The sequence below is a fragment of the Amphiprion ocellaris genome, unplaced genomic scaffold (assembly GCF_022539595.1).
Source record: "Amphiprion ocellaris isolate individual 3 ecotype Okinawa unplaced genomic scaffold, ASM2253959v1 Aocel_unscaffolded292, whole genome shotgun sequence".
Lineage (NCBI taxonomy): Eukaryota > Metazoa > Chordata > Actinopteri > Pomacentridae > Amphiprion > Amphiprion ocellaris.
The window spans coordinates 13,685-26,892 of record NW_026559469.1 but is presented as its reverse complement, the minus strand read 5'-3'; the positions used below and the strand labels follow the sequence as shown (position 1 = coordinate 26,892).

Below are 13,208 nucleotides of genomic sequence, written 5' to 3'. Positions count from 1 at the left end.
GTTTTGTCTCTACCTAACCGCTGTGTGTGGATACAAAAATGCCTGTTGTCAATGCTTGAACCCTAATACGGTGATAATAATTTAAAAGAAAAAAAATGTTTCCATGATTGTGCCTGTTACAGTTGTTTGTTACTAGAAAACTAGAAATTGACCTGTCATCATTTGTGCATAACACGTTGCCTGCCGCATGCACTGATTTAAAAAAAAAAAAAACAAAACAAAAAAAACCAAAATTTTTTTTAACTCCAATTGTGCCTGTTATATGCTTACATGTACTTTTACTCCAATTGTGCCTGTTATATGCTTACATGTACTTTTTACTCCAGTTGTGCCTGTTATATGCTTACATGTGATGTTTAACTACACGGTCCATTTTCATTGTGTTCTTGCAGAAATTGCCCTGTCATCGTTTGTGCACGGCTATGGAGGACTAAAAGTGCCAAAATTAAATAAATAAATACATCATTAAATAATTAATTAAATATGTCATTAATTAATTAAAATTGGAATTAAATATTTCATTAATTAATTAAAATTGGAATTAATAATATTCATTAATTAATTAAAATTGGAATTAAATACTTAAATGTGTTATTAAATAAATATATCATTAAATAATTAAATATGTCATTAATTAGTTAAAATTGGAATTAAATATGTCATTAATTAATTAAAATTGGAATTAAATACATAAATGTGTTATTAAATATGTCATTAATTTATTAAAATAACAATTATTTTAAGTAAAAAACATATTTCATTATTTCACTATTTAATTAATTATTTCATGGTCCTTGTGTTGCAGTGGATCATGAATTTATTTTATCTGTCAACCTCGCCCGTCAAAGTCGGTGGGCGGATCCTAACACCTGATTGGTTACCCTGCACATCAAGTCAAGGCAAATCGATTCCAGATAATGGATTGACGCAGAGCTTGTGAACACATTCCGATACACTGGGTGGCGCTATTCACCTCTACGTTGGTTTGGATACTCAATAAAACAAAACTTTATTAGCAACCGCTAAAGACTCGGTCCTCTTTCCCAAATGTTGATACATGCGGTGCAAGACAAATTTTCCTTTAGCATTTCCTTTAGCATCTACTCGGCGCGCCACGGCTCGTCTCGGTTTAGTTGTTTTTCCATTACATTGAGAACCACCTCATCGTGGGTGAGTCGTCATAGCACGGTGGCCCGAAAGTCCCTTACCGTCATTTCTGTGCGACACAAACGCAATGCAACAATGTACATGGAGGCGATAGTACACCTGCTGCTCGGTCTGTGGCTTTCTGTCAGATTCAGAGTAATAGAAGAGTCGGAGAAAGCTGAGAGCGGCGAGTCGAAACACTGAGGAGACACACAGGAGAGTTTGGGAGGCGATACAGCAGTATCAAGCTGAAGACAAGAGGATATGAACGAGACGACATATGAGGGTAAGCTAATGCTAGTTCGCTAGCTATCGTGTATCAGTCCTGTGAACGACCCTGTAATGGCTGCAGTTTGTCGCTATTAGGTATTAAAATATGTATGCTGTGTATGTGTTTCAGATGCTCTCTGATGAGACTTCATGGGATTTACCTGAAGCAGCAGCACATGAGCCTGCAGTGGCACAAGGTGTAGAGGAGGAGGACAGAGATGTACAGGATGCACTGATGCACTACGTGTCATGCAAAGTTATTCTTCTTGTTATACTTCTGTTTTTCTGTCCCCGGACCGCTATTGTTTTCTTTAATGCAATTCTGACAATAAACTTTTGTAGATGTGTCTATGCTATTGTTTGTTTGTGAAGGTTAGCAAGATTAAATAAAAAATTAAACGCCAAAACATTAAAACAGCTGTTTTAAGAAAATTCCAGTTTGATAAATCAGTATTGCTTTGGTGTAATTCAGTCACCAGAATTATGAACCATAAAGGAGTTTGTGTTAAAACATGTTAAATCCCATTAAACACAAATACATTATTAGGGAATATAGAATTGTTTGGTTCAGACTGTTGACTCTTTTCTACCAGTGTCTTAACAGACAAAATGAAAGTTATGATGCAATCACATAAGTCACAAAATAGTTTATTAGTCAGCAGCAAAATCAAAACTATTTACAATGTGCAAAGTACAAACTGTGGTGGGCCTCTCCTACAGTGGAGGACTAAAAGTAAAACTATATACAACTACAGGTGCTGGTCATATAATTAGAATATCATGAAAAAAGTTGTTCATTATTTCAGTAATTCCATTCAAAAAGTGAAACTTGTATATTATACTCATTCATTACACAGAGACTGATATATTTCAAATGTTTATTTCTCTTTGATGATTATACCTGAATACTAACAAAAATCTCAAATTTGGTATCTCTGAAAATTAGAATATTGTAGAAAGGTTCAATATTGAAGACACCTCTAATCAGCTAATTAACTCAAAACACCTGCAAAGGCCTTTATATGGTCTCTCAGCCTAGTTCTGTAGGCTACACAATCATGGGGAAGACTACTGACCTGACAGTTGTCCAAAAGACAAGCTTTTTCATGATATTCTAATTATATGACCAGCACTTGTAAATCTCAAGTCTATGGGAGGTGGACTCGCTCACACTCGCCGGCTGCCCACTGCCTACCCAGCTACCCCAGCTGCCCCAGCACACCCAGGAATGACTGGTTGAAGGCAGTATTCTGGGCAGCTTCATTCTCTCTTGCCTCGCTGAGGAGCAACCAGATGTTCTCATCATGCTGGGCATGACTCCACTCCTCCTCAGCCTGCATCTCCACAAGTACGCTAGGAAGGTCCAATTTTCTGTGGCCCCCTTTCCTCTTGCCTAGACCCAAAGACAGAAAAGTGATCAGAGTCAGCTTTAATGGCCAAGTAAGTACACAATATACACAGAATTTGGTTTCGGCTGTTGGTGTCATCCTAGGAATATGGAAGAGAATAATAAAAAAATAAACAATAGAAAGAGGAACAGGGAGGAAAAAGAAATAGTAGTAAAATAGAACACAATATAAACAGAAATGTACAGCTAGACTGGAATGTATGAACACATTAGCAAAATGGTAATTGCTATAAACACAGTAGTGGCGATTTTTGTTGTACAGGCACTGTAGTCCAAATGTCCAGGGTGAGTGGGGTCTCTGATGATGTTTTCTGCAGTCCGTACTATGGGCTGTAGTCTGTTTCTGTCCTGCTGTGTGGTTGATCCAGAGGTGCACAGGACAGATTGTATGACTGCAGTGTAGAACTGGATCAACAGCTCATGTGGCAGGCCATGTCTCCTCAGCTGTCGTAGGAAATACATCCTCTGCTGAGCCTTTTTCAGGAGGTCCTGAGAGATTGTAGTCCCCAGGAGCTGGAAGGACTCCACAGCTATGATGTGATGTGTTTAGCCACCCGTCCATCCATTTTCAATCATGATCATGTCTTTGATACTTTAATAAACTTCTGGCACTCTTCGCTTTAACCAAAGCACAAGCAGTAACTGCTCCACCACAAACAAAAACGACGTGGTGTGAACTTCATTTCATCCTGTGCACATTTTGGAGTTGCTAAGAAGAGCTGTGTTTTCTCATTTTTATGTATATTTTCATTCAGTTTCACAGCTACCTAGTGACTATAAGAAAGAATGGTTGCAATACTACACCGCACCAGAACGTAAATTAATTAGAGTGACTTACTTGTTAAGTCAATGGAAATATAAATGCAGCTGCATGTGTTCTGTTTATGTGTCCACTGTAGCTACATGTAGCTTTCATCAGGCGTTCCTGAGCTGGCTGCTGCACAGTTTGCATTTACACCTGCCTCAATTCTTGGTCATTGGTCTCGTGTTCTGATCATGCTTGCAGGCATTTACACCTGTAGTAATAATAATACGAAAATCAACCATGCTCTCTGTTTACCGTGTCTTACCGGTGATAAGACGTTGCTGTGACGTGCTGGTGTCGGTGTCCGAGCTGGTGCTGGAGAGGAGACAGGGCAGCCGGGGGCTCCGCGACGGAGGTGGAGTAGGCTTCGCATGTGGAAAGGGATTCTTGAACAGAAATAAACACTCACTCTAAGTACAAGAAAAACACGGCATGCTGACTGAAGTATTAGCTTCTGAGAGCTAAACGTTAGAAACAGCAGCACGAAATACAAGCAGAGCACGGAGTTAGCGCCGATGGCTAACTAGTTATCTTATTGTCTGCTACAGGAGACAACGACGTTACTTTCTAAAAATACTTGTTTGCTTAAAAGAAGGTTGCCACCAATGGAATAAATGATGTATAAGTTTCTTGAAGTCACAAAACACTCACCGTCCTCGAACGTCTCCAACAATGCAGCGGCTGAGTCTCCCTCCTGTTGCTCGCCGGTGCGATGTAGCCATCGGTGCCAGTAAATGGCTTCCATTAAACCTCTTCCAACACCTCCTGGTTGACCCACGCCGGCCGTTGTGGTCCTGGGTGGACCGATAGTCATTTTTGAGCTTTTTCAGCTTCTCCCTACACTGCTTCTGTCCTCTTTATATACAGTCTACTGTATATGTGAGCGGCCATCCGCTCAGAGACCTCCTGATAAACTTTCTCCGTCCAGCTCTCTCTGTATTCTTTGGTCCGCCACCAAAGACAAAGTCTCGACCTCTTCATTCACCCACGGTACAGGTCTGGCTGTCACATTAAAATTATGAAGAACAGAGAGTTTCGTGAAGAGCAATGCACACCGTCGCTGTTTACAGTCATTTTTTAATGCAGGATTTTGTTTTCGTGCTGAAGTTGCTCTGTGTCGTCACTCCCTGTCCAATCAGTGGCCTGCACTATGTAAACGCCACATTATCGGCTTATCTCAGCTCGCTGGGAACCTCAGCCGAGAAGGTGCTGAAAATTAGTCCGTATGGAAACGCTCGCAAACAAAGATGAGACGAGCCGTACCGTGCCGAGTAGATGCTTGTGGAATCGCGGCTAAACAAAGACGAGCGGAGCCGTGCCGCGCCGAGTAGGTCCTAAAGGAAAAGCGCTCGACACTCCGAGCATCGCTGCAATTTGACAGGCTGGTAATCCACAAAGAACGTGATGTTCCAGAACTTCCCTCGGTATGCCAAACGCCCTGGTCCCTGTGTGTGCTCCTGTTGCACCCTGGTACCAGAAAACCGGCGGAGTACTTCCTCTAAATTTGCAGTCACTCTACGGTCAACATCTTGGTCGGAAAGTGCGGAAATAACTTCAACAACGTCAATAAATTCCTCTGCTTTACACGCTACATGCTCGCGGTCAGCAGGTCCTGCTTCCACATACTCTGCAAGGTCTCTCACCAACTCTCTAGAAAGTTCACAGCGACTCTCCCTCTACACAGCCTCCATGTTTAGAAAGACTTCTACTTCCGGTTTCAAGGCAGACAAAAGCAGTGGATTAGACTAGATTCACGTTAGTCCCGCCCACGGACTTTGACGGGCGAGGTTGACAGATAAAATTAATTCATGATCCACTGCAACACAAGGACCATGAAATAATTAATTAAATCGTGAAATAATGAAATATGTTTTTTACTTAAAATAATTGTTATTTTAATAAATTAATGACATATTTAATAACACATTTATGTATTTAATTCCAATTTTAATTAATTAATGAAATATTTAATTCCAATTTTAATTAATTAATGACATATTTAATTAATTATTTAATGATGTATTTATTTATTTAATTTTGGCACTTTTAGTCCTCCATACAACGCAAGGACCATGAAATAATTAATTAAATAGTGAAATAATGAAATATGTTTTTTACTTAAAATAATTGTTATTTTAATAAATTAATGACATATTTAATAACACATTTATGTATTTAATTCCAATTTTAATTAATTAATGACATATTTAATGCCAATTTTAATTAATTAATGACATATTTAATTATTTAATGATATATTTATTTAATAACACATTTAAGTATTTCATTCCAATTTTAATTAATTAATGAAATATTTAATTCCAATTTTAATTAATTAATGAAATATTTAATTCCAATTTTAATTAATTAATGACATATTTAATTAATTATTTAATGATGTATTTATTTATTTAATTTTGGCACTTTTAGTCCTCCATATAAGAGGAGCTAACCGCGATCTTTCTGTCCACGACCGAGGCTGGGCTTCGTTGGTGAGTAAAGGAAAATGTTTGTCAGTAGGGGGAACAACAACAACAGGAACCGAAAAACGCTTCGCGCTAGCTAGGTAGCTAGCCGCGATGCTAGCTGACCGTGTATAATGGGAAACGCAAATAGCGTTAGCATTTGGCTCGCCAGAAAATGCGCTTGCTAAACAGCCAGGCGACACTCGCAGTATCCCTAACACTTAAGAGTAGTCAGCTCGACTCGACCGAGGCTGCAGCAGTTGTGCGATTCGTTGCTGTCTGTTTGGGAATCTGTTTACCAGTCAAGTGGGTGAGAAGAAAACAAAGGTGTCGCGCCAGCCAGCCAGCCGACAATGCTAACGGACGTCATGGGAAGGCAGGATTAGAGATCAGAGGAGAGGCCTATGCTGATAGCATTAGCGGTCACATGATCTTCCCCAAGATGTTTTGCGGTTACGGTGGGTGATTTTGCATCTTTTCATGGCAATGATTGTGTTTTTTGTGGTCATTTCGCTGCATCTTTCAATCAAAATTTCCGTGTTTTGTTTGTGTTCTGTGGTTTCAGAGAAACCATCGAGTTCCATGTTGCTGCGATGGCCGAGGAGAGGCACCTGTGGGTTTCCCTGCCTGGGAGACAAATGGACCGGGTGCAGGTGAGGGTTGTTCGGTTGGGGCTAGGGTTAGCTTAGTTAACCCCTAACCCAGTGCCAAAATAGACATAATGCACGGATAGGGTTAGCTCACGCATGCAGCTCAGCTTGTACACGGCTATGTACGTTTTTGCAGCTGGACTGATGACCACATTGAACACACGTTTTTGCAAGCTGTTATACACTTTGATGTGTTCAATTCACAAACTGATGACAAATTGTTTTTTGCTGTGCTCATTATTGTTGTTGTCATCGTCGTTGTCGTCGTCGTTGTTTTCTAGTAACTCCTCTTGCTCTTCCTCTCGCCGGACCTCCTTCAGCTCCTCTTCTCACGGGCCTCCTCCTCCTCTCACCGGTCCTCACCCACCATGGTGTGTGGGGGGTGGGTTGGGGCTAACCCTATAACATTCCAATTAAAATACTGCAAAATACAAGGCTTCATCCCCTGGTTGGGGAAAAAAAAAAAAAAAAAAAAAAAACAATGAGTAAATAAATAATTAAAATAAATACATTAAATAAATAAATTAAAATAAATATAAATAAATTTTTTAAAAATCTGTGTATTCTGTTCTCTATATATGCATGTTCTCATCATGCTTTCCTTGAGTAAAAGATTCAAAATCATCCGAAAATGCTACAAAACCATCACAAAACAATATAAAATTTAAAAAATATTTTTGGATTAATTTCAAACATTTATTATAGTTTTATTTTTAGAATTCAACTTTGGATCTGTTTCTGGAGGTTTCATCCACTGACTGACTCTGGATCTGATTTCGTTATGCAGACGTCAGATAATGAAGTGTGAAGGTGCTGATCTCTCTTTTTGTTTTCAGTCTGTCTGCTTGCCTGCATGCCTGCTGTAGAATCCACTGGGACTTCAAAATAACATCCAAGGTTATTTTGTAAAAACAAAAGCAGGATATGTTATAAAAATAAAAGCATGTTATCTTGTAAAAACAAAAGCAGGATATGTTATAAAAATAAAAGCATGTTATCTTGTAAAAACAAAAGCAGGATGTGCTATAAAAACAAAAGCATGCCATAAAGTCCTCGTGTTCAGCCTCTAGAAACTTGTCTCTGTGATCGTGCAAGCAAATGCACCGAAATACGTCATTCTACATGCGAGTTTTACAAATTCAACTGTTGATTCTTACAGCAGTCTGCAGATGTAGAGAAAAACATTTCCTTAAACCAGTCAGTAGACGTTGGGTTAGGACAGACATACATTTCTGTCAGGTGTTTTACGTTTTCCTTTTTCAAATGAAATAAAATGGCTGAAAACACTAGTACACATTTAATCGGTGTGTGTTCGCGGGTTAGGGTTTAGCTTCTGGAGGCTTTGTGCTGTAGTTTAATATTGTGTGGCAACATTTTAAGTCGGTTAATGGAGATGTTTGGTTCAGTCAATGTTGTCAGTCACTGTGTGATAAAAACATCCACCACAGCCAGAATGCTTATCCCATGTTATTGTCTTTCTATGCACAGACAGACACGGGAACTCTTGATGCAGTGTGCCAGCCAAAAGAAGCTCGACACCAGTCTGAAAGGGAAGTTCCACAGTTTCTATGAAGGAGGAGTTGCTGAAGCGGGAAAGCCAACACCTAACTCCTGAACGACTCAGTCTACACAGAGCTGTACATCACAGGTTAGGTTGGGGGTACTTAACATAGGCCTCACCCACCTCAAGGGACCGAGACATCCAACTCTTCAAGCCTATCCGGGCAGGTTGTAGTAACCTAACGGTGATAACAAGCAACCTGTTAACCTATGTAGGCGGTAAGTATGCGGCCCTCCTGGGTTCCGACTCTAGGAACAGCATGCAGGATGTGGTGGTCCAGGGCATCAGCACCTCAATCGTTGCCCAGTCTTCTAGAAGGCTTAGCCTCACCCACCCAACAGCCCATTCTGCACCACACACGCTGAATTGAATCTGCCAAAAAAAACCAATTGGACTCCTTCAAATTGACCTGACCCCCTAACATTCTCATCCCCTGGCCTGATGTAGGGGACCAGGCCGTGGATGCACCGGGACCTAGGACCGTTATCCGACCTCTTTTCTCTCACTCCCTCTACCTTAAATTCTAAGACAAAAAGACTTTTACATATTCGGCCCTTATGACTGACCTCTAAAAAAAACCCCGAAACCTGTAATAACAACTGACTTAGAACAGCTCAAAACACTTACCTGTAAAACAACGATACTTGGGTAGAATATAGAATAAATAGATTTACTTACCTTAAAACAATCCTTCGTAGTCAACTGTAACAAACCACAAATGTACCTACCTGACTCACCTGACTACAAGACTGATCATCGCAAAACAGACCTTAGACCCAAGAACGAATAAAATAAACAAAATCTACTTATTTTCTTTTAAAAAAATAATAAATAAATAAATAAATAAATAAATAAATAAATAAATAAATAAATAAATAAATAAAAGACTTGCAATTGACGACAGGACGCACTCTGAGACCTGATCAGTCTCGGCGGGGCCTCCCTTGGGGGAGAGTGTCTAGTGATAATGGCCGAAACACTCGTTGATCCCAAGGTCCACTACTGATGACGTGTCCTAAAATTAATAAAACATTTAGGCCTAGATTACCTTACAACCCAGAGACCCTGAAACACTGAATCAATATAGGCGGTCTCTTTAATAGGTAACACAGGACCTAACTACAGGCTTTTAGATCCACCAAGACTGGGACCATTAGCCACTTGACTAGACTTAGCCTGACTTCTGACCCTACACCTAGCCCTGACCTCTGACCCCATCCCCTGACCCTAACCTCAACCCCCTCCCCTCACCTCTTGACCTCTAACCCTAACTCCCTGACCTCTAACCCTAACCCTAGAACCTTCAAAACCTGAACCACCAATTTGGACTAGTGTAGGGCTGCTTTTGGAGTCTGGGCTCATATAGGATGGCAGGTACTCACTCGGTGCGCACCAAGCTTTCGGGCTGTTTGTCATTCTATCCAATCACGGTCTGGGGACAGGTCTAGTACCGGGGGCAGTGCCTGAGCTTGGCTCGGCACTACAAATGCTCTTTCCCAGTCCTGTGTCTCCTAAGCAACCTCTACATCAAATACGCATACTCCCACAACTCCCAAACGGACTTTATAAACCAGACCGAACCCTGTAACCTTAACCCCCTCCCCTAACCCCTGACCTCTAACCCTAACTCCTTGACCTCTAACCCTAACCTTCAAAACCTGAACCACCAATTTGGACTAGTGTAGGGCTGCTTTTGGAGTCTGGGCTCATATAGGATGGCAGGTACTCACTCGGTGCGCACCAAGCTTTCGGGCTGTTTGTCATTCTATCCAATCACGGTCTGGGGACAGGTCTCGTACCGGGGGCAGTGCCTGAGCTTGGCTCGGCACTACAAATGCTCTTTCCCAGTCCTGTGTCTCCTAAGCAACCTCTACATCAAATACGCATACTCCATTAACTCCCAAACGGGCTTGTTAACCAGACCAAACCCTTAACCCAAGTTAAAACATCATGCAAAGTGCCTCAAAACCTGCTCAAAAACAATAAAAACTGACTCTGAAATGACTCAAATGCTCGAAATTTGTCCAAAAGAAGTTACAATATTGTGCAAAATACCTCAAAACAAGATAAAAACTGACTTGAAATTCTTTGAAATGACTAAAAAAAAAAAATCTATACAGGTGTAACCAGGTGGTAAACAGAGGCAAGTAAATATACTGAAAACCACTGAAATCCCTGTGTGACTCTTCTGCTGATTGTTGTTTTGGACAGCAGGGGGCATATTGTTATTGTTGTATTGGTGGTAGTTTTGAGGTCAAAGGGCAAGATACTGGAAGTTGTGTTAACAGAACAAAGGGTTACTGGTTATTGTGGGACAATAGGAAATGTAAATAATACCGTGCTGTGAAAGACTGAATTATGAAATATAGTGACAGGGTGGTAAATTGTTTATTTGCATTAAAAATCCACTTTATGTCTGTGTACTGTGCTGAGGAGTGCCGACGGTTAGAGAATGAAAACGCTGCACGTTATTAAATATTAAAATATTTGGCCGCAAGACTAAAATATGCATCAATCTCATACAATGTTGACACCTCTTTTGTGGAGTTAAACAATGAGAACAAATGCAGACAAAAAAAAAGAAAAAAAAAAAACGCTGCACGTGTGCTGCTGGTGCCAATGGTTCGTGTGCGAGGTATGATACTTCCAGTGTATCATCTTACGTTCTTAGTTCCATGAAATATGAATGTATTATTATATGCATTGTATTTTTGTGTTGGTTAATGATGAGATGTTTGTAACTGCTTTTGTGTTACTGCAGTATGTGTTTCGAACAGAGGCTTATACAAGGCAGTGTGGTAAGTGTGGGTTTTATTTAGTTAGGCAAAGTTGGCAAGATATTCACAGAGTTGGACTTCCGGCATCAATACATTTTTATACACTGCAGTGTATAAAAATCAAGTATTTGAATATTTGTGTAGTGTCTCCCTTCACTGGTGCAGCAGTTTTGCTATTTGCAGACAGTCCCTGTTCACTCGTTGCACAGCCAGCTGCGCATAGACATCCGTGTTATTTCTGCAGCTGGAAAGACAGCGACTTTTGATAAAACTGGCCTTGTAGCACATTGTGTAGCTTACAACGATGGGAAAGAGGCAATATGTTATTGCAACGTATATCTCATGAGTTATAGATGCCGGTAGTCCAAATCTGTGAATATCTTGCCAACTTTACCTAACTGTTTTATTTGCCCACTAGGTGCCACAGCCGTATGTTTCTGTTTTTAGTACTATTTCTGGTGCTGTTTCTCATATTTCTACTAATGTGTTGCGCCATAGGTTTTTGTAAAACACATTTCATTGTATAAATTCTATTAGATGTAAATAACTTGGGAAACAAAGAACCCCCACAAATTTAATTTGAAGTATTGGTGTCTGATTTAAGCCGGCTTCAAATCTAATGTTAGATTCAGTGTTAAATCCACAAACAGAGAGACTTTTGGTGACTTTTCAGAGCATATTTTAACATAAACTCAGACTTTTGATGACTTTTCTGTTCGTATTTTAACATAAAGTCAGACTTTTGGTGACTTTTCAGAGCATATTTTAACAAACTCAGATTTTTATTGACTTTTCAGAGCGTATTTTAACATAAACTCAGACTTTTATGGACTTTTCAGAGCATATTTTAACATTCGGAGTGCTAACTCAGACTTTCCTCTCTTCTCCAGCATTAAAACTTTGTCTGCAGAGAGAAAAGAACGACTCCATTTTTTGCCAGACTGGAGGGGGTTGGAGAGAGTCTGTCGATCTCTCTGGACCTGACATTTGAAAACCTCCACCTCTCCTCACCCTCCCAGCCCACTGATGTGAGGAAATCCAGCTCTGAACAGACTGAACTTCTAAATCCCTCCTGGAACTTCACCCTGAACAGACAACTGCAACACCGTGGTAACTTGCAGATTACAGGTAAGAGGTGTGAACTGTTAGTAACACTCAGAGTCACGTGATGCTGCTCCGTTTATGTAGCGAGGCGGAAAATAAGGATGGGAAGCCGCTACATTTAACAGATCAGAGTTTCCACAGACCAACACTTCACTCTATTTATGCACTCTGAGAGGAAATTTATCGCTTATTTCTGTCAACCAAACTGGGTCAACATCATAATGTAGCATCAACTTCACATCACGTGGAATTTACACTGGAATCTGACAGAAAACTGAATTCAAGTTGAGCTAACTTAACCCTCCTGTTGTCCTCATTTACGGGCACCAAAAAATACTGTTACCTTGTCTGAAAATAAATAAATAAATTTTAAAAATCAACAAAAAAAAAATTCCCCAAATTTCTGAAAATTTGCAAAACCTTCTGGAAGAAAATTCCAATAATTCCTTAAAAGTTTCCTTTAAAATTTTTATTTAAAAAAAAAAAAAATCCTAAATTTGGCAAGGAAATTCTTGTAAATATATTTTAAAAATGAGTAAAAATCTTCAAAAAATATCTAAAGTGATTTTATATATTTATGTATATGTGTGTGTGTGTGTGTGTGTGTGTGTGTGTGTGTGTGTATATATATATATATGTACACACACACACACACACACACGCATATATGTTCTTAACAAACATTTAACATTTCTTTGAACTGTAAACGGTATGAAAATGACAAAAAAGATGAAACTTAGTGCAAAATTACTCAAAAAATTTTCTGAAATTACCCAAAATTTGTCCAGAATTTGTGCAGAAGTGGATTAAAAAGTGAATTCAAGTTGAGGTAACAATAAAATTTGCTTGATTGGACTCAACAACAATTAACACAATTTCACCAATTTTACTCAAAATTTGGCAAAAATTCAAGTAAAATAACTGAAAACTGTTCAAAATTGAATCCTAATGACAATTTGCTCAAAAAAAGTGTAATCTTTGTGCAAAATTATTCAAGAACTTTTTCTAATTGACTAAATTGT

At 39.5% G+C, this 13,208-nt stretch overlaps 1 long non-coding RNA gene across 1 annotated transcript; it reads left to right on the top strand.

Moving 5' to 3' along the window:
- Positions 1 to 689: 689 nt before the first annotated feature.
- On the top strand, positions 690 to 1,767 carry LOC129348493 (uncharacterized). Its single transcript, XR_008601024.1, has 2 exons — positions 690 to 1,432; positions 1,547 to 1,767. It is a non-coding gene; the product is annotated as an uncharacterized LOC129348493 (long non-coding RNA).
- The last annotated feature ends 11,441 nt before the right edge of the window (positions 1,768 to 13,208 follow it).